Source organism: Triturus cristatus, chromosome 8 (assembly GCF_964204655.1).
Source record: "Triturus cristatus chromosome 8, aTriCri1.1, whole genome shotgun sequence".
Lineage (NCBI taxonomy): Eukaryota > Metazoa > Chordata > Amphibia > Caudata > Salamandridae > Triturus > Triturus cristatus.
Window position 1 is genome coordinate 503,161,517 of NC_140591.1, and position 14,697 is coordinate 503,176,213.

Below are 14,697 nucleotides of genomic sequence, written 5' to 3' on the forward strand. Positions count from 1 at the left end.
AGAAGCACAAATGCGAAGAGAGAAACTCGAGTCTGAGACACCTGTTCCTGCCCATCATGGATTCTGTTCTACTAGCCCTGCAGCTGCTGTACCTGATCCATTAGCAGCAGATAAGACGCCGCTGCGGTCAACGCCAGAGGTAAGTTAAAAACATCTCCCCACAAGCAACCCCTGTACAACAACAACACACAACAGTCACACTGAAATATGTGTCCTGTCTACATCGGACACCCTGGTACCATAGTGAAAGTATCCACATAGGTACATTGACACCTCAGCTTCAGGGGCACCCACCTCCATAGAAATGATGGCATCTAGCCCGGTCGTGGCAGTCATGTCACAGCAGCGGTGAAGCTGCGGAAAACATGCCCACAATGTTGTTGGAGTCCAGCACATTGTCCTAGGCTAGCAAGATCCTCATAACAACCTCCACCCTACAAAAATTAGAAAACAGCCTCCAGTCAGCACAACATATCTGCTGCGAGGAGTCATGTGCAGGCACACTGTCTAAAGTGACATCTCTGTAGGCTCATCATCAATTGTATAGCAACAGGAGTGACAGATGAGGCAAGAGTCTCTTCAAGAGGATAGTAGTCATCATTGCTGTCAAATAAGTGGCAGTCCACATACAATGTGGAACAGAGGAGGGCAGAGCAAACAGTGTGTGTATGGGTATCTCAAAGTTGTCCAACAAGGTGTTGGATGAGTCAGAGAGCCAAGGTAGATGACATGTGAAGATAGACATCAATGCCACATAATCACAGTTCAGTACACTAATGGGGTGTTCCCAGTGGAAATACAGGATTAAATAAATATCAACATCCCCTGATTAATAATAAACAATATTTAAGCATATTGAAAGTATATAATGCATCATATTCAAACATAGCACTTTTAACACATGAGTTAAAGCATAGGTGCCGCAGAAGGGGAATGGGTGATGTAGGTGCATCAAAGTGCAAAAGTGAGGGTGAGTGATGGAGGGAGGGCAGTGAACAGTGTATACATCAAAACGCATAAAAAGACCTAACCATCCTTAACTAAGGCTAAATTATTTACAAAAGCAGTCAAAATAGGACATGGTGAATCTATCACTATTATCTACATTCAGTATCAAGAACATGGAGCTGTTGACGTTGCCACCTAGGGTTGTTGTAGGTAATTTCACTCCTTACAAGATGGTCTTCATCAGGACCAAGGGGACAACCTAAGTCCACCTGGTTATGTAGTGGAAAGAACAAGCTCAGGCACGAAGGCTCCAGTTGTAGAGAGGGATGGAATCTTTAAAATGTATGTGATCGTATGTGGTTTAGTCCAATTATTTTAGGGTAGGCGGCATGAACTGATCAAGGTGCTCCATCTGTCTGGCAAAAGAAACTTCATGTTTCTGAAGACATCCGATCGCTGGCTGTTCAGAACAGGTGGACCTAGGGTGTCCCCTTGGTCCTGATGAAGACCCTCTTGACCACATGACCGCACCACAACCAACCCATAACAGGACACTCAGAAACATAAGCAAAAAAAAAATCATGCATCCACATTGCATACTTCATCTTCCTCACCCTCCAAGTACCCTCCCATCCCCACACCTGATCCCAAATCCACCAGTGCACTTGCCCTCGCTGCCGTGGACCTGGGGCCTGCCCCAGCTGGCCCCACCCTTCTTCAGAAGGCTGTTTTGCCGGAATCTTCAACTCCCACCACCACGCCTGTGAAGTGTGGACAAGGAAGCAAAGAGGGGAATGTACCTCCACAACAGGGTAGGCAGGGGAAAAGGTCACATCCAACCCCAGTGTACCACCAGGTCAGGGAAATTGCCATGGGAAGATCCACCACCACCTACCACACTTTCGGGGAAGAGGGAGGCTATTGGGGCCACCTCACTACTCACTTGTGCAAAGACACTTGGTGAATATCGGATCCCCAAACAATTGAGACCCAGCCCTTCACATGCACCATTAGCCACTAAGTCTCCCCCCCAGTATTTCTCCGCCCCCGTGCCACAACTCCACCAGGTCCAGCCAGCCCTCAAGCTCCCATATCCACGTATCCTTCTACCTCAGCCAGTTCTCCCCCTCCCATGTCCAGTCCTACGACTGGCCCTGACAGTTATCTTCCAGTTCAACGTCTCCCCAATTTTGAAACCAAGTCCCCCGTCCCATGCCATCCTCCCTTTGCGGTGCCTGAAGTGTCCATTTGATGCCCCTATCCTGGTGAGATTCCCATGGCAGTGGACTGTATTGCAAGTTTGTTGTGCAAGTTTTCATGTACGCATGTGCGTACTCAAAATTTGTGCTGGTCGTTGCCCTTAATGTTTTGCACTTTGATGCAGATATAGGGTTTATGTAATAAAAAGATTATTTATGTTCTGAGTGTTGCCCCTGGCCGTGCTAATGATGTAGTACACAATGTATGTGTATATGTTCATCTGTTCCATGCTCTGAATGACACATTCACATTGGCTTTTACTCTCTGCTTACTTAACATTCACATTCACACACCCAGAGGTTATGGCAACTAATTTGCTTATTGCCTCAGAGGGTTAATGGGGCCATGATTCTTGTCTGTGATGGTCTACTCTTGTCCTCTTCATTCTTTTGTCAGGGCTCTACTTTTGTATGCATGTCATATTTGGATGCTCTACATCAACAGCAGCTATTTCTATTTACATGATGACTTGAGGGGTTGACATCGTCCATCATATCTGTGTGTTTTATGTTGATGTGTACACACCAGTGTAGATGTGTAATCATCTTGTATAGGTATGGCTCCATAGTCACATGGGTACATTAGAATATGTGTACTTGAGTACTCGCACAGTGTGACTGTCCTGTCATGAGTTGAAGTATTGATGTGTATGTGCTGTTGAGCATGTCCCTTTCACACATGTATAATCCAGTTGATGTGTGCCTGTTTGTTTAAATGATCAGGCACCTGCTGGACGTTTTGGGCACATGTAGGAGTTGATTCTGGAGCAATGTACAGTGTGTCGGTGTGACCTTGCAGTCCTAGGATACATCTACTTGTTGTCCACATCATTTGTGAGTGTGCAGAGTGTGTCACTGCAATGTCTGTGTTGTGAGTTTTGGGATCAGCCATGGCTCTTGCTTACCTTTGTTCTCACTGTGCTGACTGGCTCTGGCAAACAAACATTATATGTAATGTTTCACATACATCGATGTCAGTTTACACTTTATTTATTCCACTATGTGGTATTCAAAGTCATACCAGCCCCAAGAAGACCATTTGAGGCCTACACATTGTGAGTTACTCCTCTATGTGTTTTTGCTCAGTACATTCCTCACCTGTACAATACTACTGTATACACAACTCAGTCAAATATGTTCCAGTCCATTCCATGCCAGTGATTGACCCTCCCCAACACTCCATAGTGTGACACTATACTATGGGAGGATGATCTGTGTCCAGAACGATTGGGCCCCTCAGCACTGTTATATGCTATTTGAGTCTACTTGATTTCAGTCATGATTGCTCATGTACAGTACAGATGAGTTTCCAGCACAGTCCTCTAGTCTGATTGCATGCATATGTGTTTGCCTGAGTTGTGCAGCAGTAGGTGATAGCAGAAGTGTGTATCTGTTTGCTGAGGTACTGCTACCCATCCTGTGTGTGAAGTGATCTGTGTGCTGTGATGATTTGTGATGTTAAAGTTCATGGTGGTGAAATCAGATATGTCTGATACTGGTTTTAGTGGTGTTCCCACGCTGCTTACTGTGCATGCACTGCTGTCAGTGGATGTTGCATTGTCCTTGCCAGGTGTGAGTCCCCCTGATGTCCAGCTGAGATTGCTATGTGATGTGTTTGGATGTGCATATGCTATGAATTTGTTGTTGAGGGATGCTGTCTTTGGCCTGTGTTGGCTCTTTCTACTGACAGGTCCATGTGTGTTTAATTTTGTTTTTGCATGACATTGTTTGTGATGATTGTGTGAATTTGAATGCAATGAGATGGGTGTTGAATTTGTACTGTGCATTTATTGTGCACATGTCACATATGGCAATGTGGAATCTTGTTTATGTGCTTGTTTTGTGTGCACAATTGTGCTATGGCCTCCTATATTTGTACAATCACTTTTCAGGATTGTGCGTGTCAATGCTTGTGCAACACACTGACACCATGCTCACTTTGTAACCTGTGGAGTGTCTATGGATGTCTTGTCAGATTTGTCTGGATGCAAGCACTTTGGGATTATATTTGTCATTTGTTTATGTTTATTTGTATTAGTTTTAATTATGCTGTCTGTGCTGTTGGCCAGAGAATAAATGTTATTTATTCCAGGGTGGTTTGGGGTCACATTGCCTATCCACTCTTTTGCTGCACATGGCCATGCTTGTTGGACTTCTTTTGTTGTGGTTTGTGATACATGTATTTAGAAATTGGGTTGAGTTCAGCATTCAATCATACATCCTTGAGTGGACCTCAGACTTTTTTTAATACACACTGGGGTGTAGCATCGGGTAGCCGGTGATTCACAGGAGCTTATTTTCACCTTTATCAGAGATTGTCCCGGGTGTAGAGCAGTGAAGGGAGATGATGGGTAAGTGAGGGGTATGTGTGAAGGTTATAGTTAAGTTTGACAGTCAGGGAATGCCACCTCGAGCCATGAGGGTTGTGCTGGTGGCTTACACATGTCATATTAGTTAGTACAGATGAGGGGCTGGTCACTGTATGACTAATAACAGGCCATCTCTTTCTGGTCCAATGCATTACTTGCATTGCTGAATCACAAGGATACTGCACAGATAATACTTTCATACAATTGGAATCTCTGTGCCACGTGTATTATTTGATGTCCTAAGTGTAGTGTCATATGTGGTACCTCTTGAATTCCATGTACACATTGTACCCGTCATTTTTCCATGCATTTCATGCATTGTGCCCTTCACTTTTGAATAGTTTACTTGCTATCATACAGTGCTGCAGACCTATAGTTTGTTTATGAGGCAGAGTAAGAGTGTCTGCTTTTTGTGAGCTGTGCGGATGGTGTATGGTGTCTTTGTCGCTTTGAGTACTGTTGTCGTGTTCTGTGTGTGGATGATTGGGTGCCTGAGTGCTCTGGTGTCTGTGTGCTCTGGTCAGGTGGGGGCACTGGGAGTGTGGTTGCGGAAGGGACAGGAGCTGGACTCAGAGCTTGGGACTGCAGAATGGCTGCCATCACTGGGGAGGACAAAGACTGGACTGTTCTATGCAGGCCACCCGCATCGGAATGAATGCCCTCCTGGAACACAACAACTCTGACAACTTGTTTCCAAAATCCTGGAGGGCATTCAGGAGCACAGTCTGACCCACAGACACCTGCCACAAGATGTCTATGCCCTCCATACTGAGGGAAGCATGGGAGACAGGGGCAGAGGCAGCAGTGCCTGGGGGGGAGGAGACTCTACACATCATAGGGCTGTGGGCCCAGATACCACTTTGGGGTGCATCAGGGAGGGTGTACACAGGACAGGGTGTGGCGGACGAAGAAGCAGATGTTGAACTTCCTGTGCCTGTCAACACTGAGGTGTCACTGCTGGAGTGTGAAGATGTTGAGGTTGGTATTTCCATACCGGACTCCTCCAGTGAACTCCTGTCCCCCTCAGAGGTGCTGGTTCCCTCAGTGTCAATGTACTCCCGAGGACCAGTTATGCCAGTAACATTCCCCTACAGTGTTGGGCTCCTCTCCTTCCCTGCCATCAGTAGACAGCTGATGTGTGCCAATGGCATCTGACATACCTATGTTGTGCTGAATGATGACATCCATTACACATCAATATCCCAAGAAATCACTCACTGATTGGAATCAGTAGCCACTACTTCACCATGCACTGATGCATATGGACACAACTCCACAATGCACACATACTGAGGCCTGCCATTCTGAGTGACATTTCTTTCAGCCAAGAAACGTTACTGTCGAACACCTCACTCACATCACAATTTGCCATACCCAATGATCACATCTAACTATGTGAAGCCTAGTGCCAAAACTGTCTCACAATAGACACGTTTAGCTGCATTACATCAAACTTCCACTGTCTAACCATCCAAGACATGTTGCCATATACACAATTAGCAAATGAAGATCAGCCAATGAATCACTACAACCATCACAAATTACACCATCTACTGTGGCAGGGAATTACTTCATGTGATGCCATGCTGCTGATATTAGGACAAATGTTTTGCCATAATGCTGTCATATGTGTCATTTAGAAAAACACAGACCATGGGACAGGTGTAACCTCTGCTAACTCACTGCACACTGATTCCACATTTGTGCATGTCTCTATCCACATACACATCATCACATGCGCACACTATTTTGGGAGCCACGCAGCACACACTATGCTGAGAAGTGTACTGGGCTACACACTTCACACAACGTCTTCTCCTATGTAGGAATGTCTCAGTTCAGACAACATTCACCAGATGGTAGATGAAAACATGTCATGATAAACTGCTATGACACCGTCCATGTATTTCCCACATGATAATCCAAACATTGTACACATGCAGAACCTCTTCACTCGCCACTGAAGCTACGTAGAAGCAATTGCATCGCACTGGAAACTGGAGAAGTCCTGCCTTGCTCTGGGCTGGGATTAATGCAGTCACTCATGCGCCAAGTCACATTTTGCACAATACTCACCCCCAGTTTGCTACTGTTGGGCCCTCAAGCGTCCATCCAGCTCCGGCTGTGTCACTGCCAGGATGCAGCCATTAGTGGGATCATGCTCCTGCACCAACCTGCCACTTCGAGGGACCAGCCCCAGCGTAATTTCTGTGACGTTTTTGCTGAGGTGGAAGATGCCATTCCACCTCTTGTGGCAGTGAGTATGGCGTTGGTTTGAGACCCCCAGGGCCCGCACCTTGCAGGCAATGGCTCTCCATATAGCCTTACACTGATGGACCTTGAGCTGTGGGCATAGGAGGCAAGATGAGGAATATTTTGTACACAGTGTTGAGTACCATTGTGTGCCAGTCCAGGAGCATGTATACACATACCACACACATACATCAATGGACAGCAGAGGCCATAGACCATGTCACATAGTATACCCGGAGAAAGCTTTCTGATTCCAATGTAAACATCTATGATAATGGACCGACTACCTGCCCATCTCATACACATGCAGAGTGCCAGCAGAGAAATAAAGGTTAAACTGAGCCTCATCTGTGATGCACTATGTGAGTGAGCATGACAGACGATACCCTGTAAATGATGTGTAGTGGTCAGACTCACTGTGCATTACACTGCACACCCCTTAATGTCCTGGACCATTGCATTGCCACACGTGTCATGGCGGTTACAATTAGTTACCTGATTGTTCATTCTCCCACTCTTGTCACATGGTGTAGGCCTGTCTTGTGTACTCCTCAGACCTCTAATTGCTGCTTCATAAATAGTAGGGTGGACTATACATAAGTCTTTCTAAGTCATTTTAGTGATGGGGCCTTGATACATTGTGCAAAAATAGTGGCCCATCACAAGAATAACATGAATGTACAATGAGAATGATGACACAGTGCATACACATGTGAGACCCTACAAATAATGCCACCAAGAGAAGGATGACATGTCCACCGTACATTTACCAGAGGTGAAGAGGTGAGTTGCCACAAATCTAGAGAGATACAGGCCTTTTACTCTTGTGCAGACTGTGCACATCTCCATAGGGTCACTGTCAAAGCAGTACACCCATTAATCAGTATCCTCTGCCCAATCGACAGGCAGCATCTCACTAATGATCACATGTACACTTGATAAACTATTACATGACATGTCACAGGGAATGTGTGTACAGAGTGAGATTTCCTGAAGTCAGCAGTATAACTGTACTACTGTTCAACCATGTTATGTCCATACCATCATTGCATGCAGTCAGGGATCTAGGGGAATAAGTCTATACAGATCATTGACGTGAAGTCATTCCGCTAGGCCAAGGGTCTCCGACCTTCTCTCTGATGGGAGCTACTTCTGATCAGTGAATATCACCCTGAGCTACTGAAGACATTATCACTGTTACAATATGACCACATCCAATAAGCTTTCAATTCAACCTCCACATCCATTTAGCATTACAGAGAATGACTACACCTTACAGCCCTAAATTCAAGCCTCTCTACTCTTGCTCCTTTAGTCATTTTTTCTTAGCCAAGTATTCATTTACACAGTGTGATTGAGAGAACAGGGCCTGCAATATGATCAATCTCTATGCAACTTTGCTACTCTGCGAGTGGAAATAGGTGGTCGTGTTGCAGACTATACTATTGTCACATGCCGTCACAGTCTGTGTTTATTTGGTGGTGTGAAGCCCTGCTATTAATTTGGCTGACTGCTACTCCAAGTTTCTGAAAATGAGCCTCACTACCTCATTCAGTGTGACCAGATGCTCCCTATGAACTACTGGACTGACCTTCCCTTTAACAAGTCACTTCCAGGGAGCTGGTGAGCTACCAGTAGCTCCCAAGTTATTGGTTGGAGACCCCTGTGCTAGTGCCTCCCACATTTTCATGACCCATTCTGAGTAAAACATGTGTGATATTTGGCTTTAATGGAGCTGGACCAGTGTCTATGATGCCAACCTCCCCACATACTTAAGTGCAAAAACGTGTACGTCATGTATGGCCCATGCTGATTACAAAATCAGAATGCTTTAAAATTGGCTTGCACTCAGAGGCACATACTAGTGTACAGTCACATAATGTGAGCTTTCTGAGCAATCAAAAAATTTACACATTCATTTACCAGTACCTCTGGAGCGCCAAATAGCCGCCTGTACAGGTCACAGACCTCGTCCACAAGGACCTCCAGCTCCTCTGTGGTGAAGGGATGGGCCCTGATGAAATCTGTAAGAGCCATGACTGGGTCCAGAGTTGAGGTACAGCAGCAGTTGGTGGTGAAGAATGGCAGGCAGCAGTGTCTGTATGCAAGTGACAGGTGTGGCTATTTCACAGACATTTATAGGTCCCTAGGGTTGTTCTGGTGGTGCTCTGCTGATGCAATTGGTCCACCTGGTTTGCATCATTCAATTGTGTCCAAAGCCTGTGACCGGAGTGGTGGAGCACGCCTACCGCGATGTTCAAAACTGAAAGGCAATACATTAATGGTGGGCCCCATTGGCTGCATGTAATTAGCATAGGCGGTGTAACACCTTGGGTGTCAGGATGTCTCTACCGCAATACTGCATCATTCAATTGTGGCCAATGCCTGTGACCGCAGTGGTGAGCACGCCAACCGTGATGTTGAATACTGAAAGGCACTACAGCAATGGCGGTTCCCATTGGCTGAAATATCATTCGCATAGGTTGTGTCACACTGTGGGGCTCAGAATGTCTCTACCGCAATCCTGTATCATTCAATTGTGGCCAATGCCCGTGACCGCAGTGGCGGAGCACGCCTACCGCACCTGTAAACACATTGTGCATTAGCATTCTCGCTTTTTGAATTGCATCATTGATCCCAACACGTTTAGCACAAACAATTTCAGCCCCTTGTAAAGGGATTTGAGAGTGTGAAAATTTACTTAAGTCTGCCCACACATGTCATAGCAGTACACATGTGATTAAATGCATTGGTCTGTCCGTACTCGCATGTCATTTTCATCCATGCGGGCGTGTATACAGATTTCATGTTGAATTGCCTATCATTTTTGTGAGCATGACAATGTGTGTAATACAAACTCCTCCCACAGTCATGATGGTCTGACCATGTAATGTGAATATATGTCTGTACACAGTGCTGTATTTATATGGATAGTTGCCTAGCTTACACTCACTGGGCTCATTTTGTAATGATGTTGTGCTTAGTGGGACTCAAGGTTGAGGTTGTGCAGTGACAGCAGCTAAATACAACTCTGCATTGATGCTGTTAGCCACATATGCTGTGTCAGCTACCCACAGGGCTGGGTACACTTGATGTAGCAGTGTATCATATGCCATACACATAGTCTGATTTTGATTTGACTGCAGTAAGTATGTACACCCTGGCTACATGAATGAATACAGGAGATCAAGGTGTCAATGCATGTCACTTGTGCATCGAGCTGTTTTAACAGTCCTGTCAATGTTGTAGTTGTGTTAGTCATTATGTAAGCTGTTACACACATCTCATATGTAACTTATTTCGACTTTTGTCCCATGCCACATTATGTTGGAAAAGACCACCTGTGCATCAGCCTTTCCCAGACCTGGTGACAATGGAGAATACAGACATCATTAAGAAATGTTGTCTGGATCACCTTACCCTTAAAGAGCTATGTGCTCAGTTGGTGCCCCATTTGAGGCCTCACAGAACATATCCAACAGCTTTGACACCAACAGTAAAGGTGATGGCCACCCTGCATTTCTTTGCCACTGGCTCCTTTCTGTACACGGTGGCCATCGCAGATGAGATGTCTCAACCGATGTTCAGAATGGGGTTGCGTGATGTCCTGTCCGCATTGTTGACCTACAAGGACAGCAACGTTCACTTTCCTAGGAGACATAAATTGGCAGATGCGAAGGGGGAATTTTATGACCTTGGTCACATATCTAATGTTGTTGGAGCCATTGACTGCACCCACATTGGCCTAGTTCCACCACAGGCATGTGAGCACATCTATCGTAACAGGAAGCATTACCATTCAAAAAATGTGCAAGCGGTATACCTAGCGGATCTGATTATCTCCCACGTGTGTGCCACATTTCTGGGTTCTGCACATGACCCCTACATACTGCGTAACAGCATCATTCACAATTGATGGAAAATCTGCATCCAGAGCAGGCATGGCTTGTTGGTGAGTGAGCTGTGTCAAGTAGTGTGCTGTATGTGTGACATGCCGGTCTCCTCAATTAGTTCTATTACATAGCTGGTCTGTGTTTCTCACAACTAGGTGACTCAGCGTATCCCAACCGGCCTTGGTTGCTGAGCCCACTGAGGAATCAAAGGATGTTGGGGGAAGTCCGCTTCAGTGATGCCCATGGGAGGACATGTTGTGTGGTGGAGCGAGCTTTTGGACGTCTGAAGGCTAGATTTCGATGTCTGGACACGACTGGTGGTGCACTACTCTACTCTCTCCAAAAGGTGTGACAGATCATAGTCGCATGCTGCATGCTCCACAACCTAGCCTTGCGCAAAGAGACCCCCCTGATTCTGGACAATGATGATCAGCAGGTGCCCCCTGCTGCAAATCCACACATGCCCAGTGACGATGATAGTGGTCAGGAGGAAGGTCTTGATCTGCATCAACAGCTCATCACCAACTACTTCCCTTAAGTGTAAATTACCAATAAGCAACTATGACTGTGTCTGTTTGCTTTGCTGATAGTGCCGATGATGTGTTGTGATGCTGGCTGTTTTTGGCACATTGCTATAGGCTAATGTGTGTGGAGCTGCTGTGTTTTTGTTTCCACTGACCACATGTCTATGTTGATTGTGGTGGTCAGTGTTATGTGGAATGAATCTTGTACAGTATTGACTAGTGGTGTGTTGTTGCTGTTATGCCATCATGTAACAACTCAGTGTCATCTTCTTGTGTCATTCTAGGTTCCTCCACCCTATCAATGGGTAGTCACAATCAAAGCTCGTCGTACATTGAAATCCAAGTTTACATTGTACATGCTATGATAAACATGGAACTGACACAAAGGCATAGGTGTTCATTTTTTTTCATACTGCATTTATTTTACCGTGAGTGAGATGTTAGTTGTACAGACAGAGTGTTTCAGTTGTCAGTGATGGTAAAAGAGACAAATAGAGTAGTCACCACAATAATGGAATTACACAGTCCAACAAACGTTTGCCATCAACATGGCAATGTGGGGTCAGATGTTCAACAAACTCAATGTTCAGTGCAATACTGGTGACATCATGGCTTGCTCAGGGGCCTGGCTTGGCTTCGTGCTTTGCCACATTGTCCTCCTGTGGGGTTTCTCAGATGTCCCCCCTTGCATTTAGACAGAGGTGTCTAAGGTGTCATTGTCTTGCAGCTCACCCCTCCCTGTGGCCACAGCTGAGGTGGTGAGCATATCAGCAGGCTGGCCACTGGAGGGGGGGCATTTTTTGAACAGCATGTATGTCCCGCAGAACACCCACGAGCTGGCCCATGAGATCCACAAGTTGTCCCATTCCGGTGTCCATCGACCTTTGCAGCAGGTGGAGCTCACGCAGTTTATCTACAACCTGGCTCATCTGTCTTTGGTTCTGTTGGTACATACCAAGGGCTCTTGCGATGGTGGCCAGGGCTTCAGTCTCAGTGTCTTCCTGTGATTGTCCCCTGTGTTGCCTCCCACCTGCCCTGCTGACACGGACCAGTGGCGTTGGCTGTCCATGCACCAGCACACTGTCCCCGGCATCCTCGGCGTGGGTTGTGGTGTTGGTAACCACTGATCCAGGAACAGTGTTGCAGGCAACTGTGGTGATGGGGGAGGTGGCTACTGCACAGGTCGTTGTAGCAGGGTTCATCATAGTTGTTGTTACTGCTCTGTCGAGAGTTGTGGTGGTGGGGACAATGAGGCCCTGAGAAGAAGTGCGCCCTGGCAGTCCTGAGGGGCCAGGTGGGTGCTCCTCATCTGAGAAACAGTGTGAATCTGCAGCAGAGACTTCAAGTTACGGAAGGCGAGACTGGCTCTGCTTGTTGGTGGTGATCTCGCCAGCTGTTGATTCCAAATCTCCTGTTGAACAGAGGCTAGATTGTCAGCATCCACACTCCAAAACTTAGGTGACCCTGTTTTGAATGTTTTAGTTGAGAATCCCAACTTTTTACATTGCAATCACTTGGTTTTGGTAAACGTTTCTCAGCATTATGACATGATGTGGAGGTACATACATTACTTGTTAGCAGGGTGACATGTAAATACCAACCATTTGACATGTACAGATAGTGTGTTTACAGGACATGTCATCATTTACCAACTTGGTGCTCATCCACTGGGATATTGTAGACTTTTCTGAGAATCTGTTACAGCTATGCCAAAACTTCCTAAATTCTGTTGGTCATTTTGCTTTGACATCACGTGCTTTAGTTAATTTGGCCATGAAGTGCTGTGTTCATATGAGCATTCATGCTTTGAAACCATGGGACTTACACATTGCATTGTGTGCATTGCCTGATTGGGAACAACACTTATAAGCATGGGACTTTGTGATACAAAGTGTGATTTATGTGACATATACGTGGGCTTAGCTGTGTGTGCACTGGATGTGACATATGGAGCTGTACAGAGTTGACTAACAAGTGAGGGATGTGCTGGTCAATAGCTCCATGCAGTTTGAGAAGGGGGACAGGGTGCATGAGCTGACTACCTACGCGTTAGGAGGCACTGTGGAGGGAGATGACTGTCACATGGCTCTAGGGTGGGGAGGGTGCTTCATTCTTTTTGGGAGGCAGGCCAGAGGGCCTTGTGGGAGTTTTCTTGTAGTTTTCAGGTCCCAACAACTCCCTCCCTAATGAGCTGACTACCTACCTGTTAGGAGGCACTGTGGAGGTAGATGACTGCCACATGGCTCAGGGATGGGGGAGTGTTCCATCCTGTACAGGGGTGATGCAAGAGAGCATGAGATGGCTACCTACCTGTAAGGTGAAGCAGAGCAATTACATGGCTGCCCTATGGCTCTGGGTGGAGGAGTACTACATCCTGCTCAACTGTAGGGCAAGGGGGCCTGGTAGGAGTTGTACTGTAGGCTGCCAGTACCCATTCCCCCTGGTGAGAAGGCTACCTTCCTGTGTGGTGGAGCAGAGGAAGGGAATAGGTTACATATGGCTTTGGGGTGGGGAAGTGTTCCATCCTGTTGAGGGGTGATGCAAGAGAGCATGAGATGGCTACCTACCCGTAAAGTGAAGCAGAGCAATGAAATGGCTGCCAGATGGCTCTGGGTTGTTGGAGTGTTCCATCCTGTTCAGGGGTGATGCAAGAGAGTATGAGATGGCTACCTACCTGTAAGGTGAAGCAGAGCAATGAAATGGCTGCTCCATGGCTCTGGGTGGAGAAATACTACATCCTGCTCAACTGTGGGGCACGCAGGCCTGGTGGGAGTTGTAGTGTAGGCTGCCAGTCCCCACTGCCCCTGGTGAGAAGGCTACCTCCCTGTGAGGTGGAGCAGAGGAAGGGAATAGGCTACACATGGCTCTGGGATAGAGGAGTGTTCCATCCTCTTCAGAGGTTATGCAAGAGAGCTTGATATGGCTACCTACCTGTAAGGTGAAGCTGAGCAATTAATTGACTGCCACATGGCTCTGGGGTAGGGGAGTGTTACATCCTGCTCAGCTGCGGGGCAAGAGGGGCCTGGTGAGAGTTGTAGTGCTGGCTGCCTGACTCAACCTCCCATGGTGAGAAGGCTACTTCCCTGTGAGGTGAAGCAGAGGAAGGGAATAGGTTACACATGGCTCTGGGGTGGGGGAGTGTTCTCTTCTGTTCAGGGGTGATGCAAGAGACCATGAGATGGCTACCTACCTGTAAGGTGATTCAGCAGAGCAATGAAATGGCTGCCAAATGGCTTTGGGATGTGGGAGTGTCCATCCTGTTCAGGATTTATGCAAGGGAGCATGAGATGGCTACCGTCCTGTAAGGTGAAGCAGAGCAATGAAATGGTTGCCACATGGCTTTGAGGTGGAGGAGTGTTACATCCTGCTCAGCTATGGGTCAAGGGGGCCTGGTGGGAGTTGTAGTGCTTGCTGCCTGTCCCAACCCCCCTCCCTGGTGAGAAGGCTACCA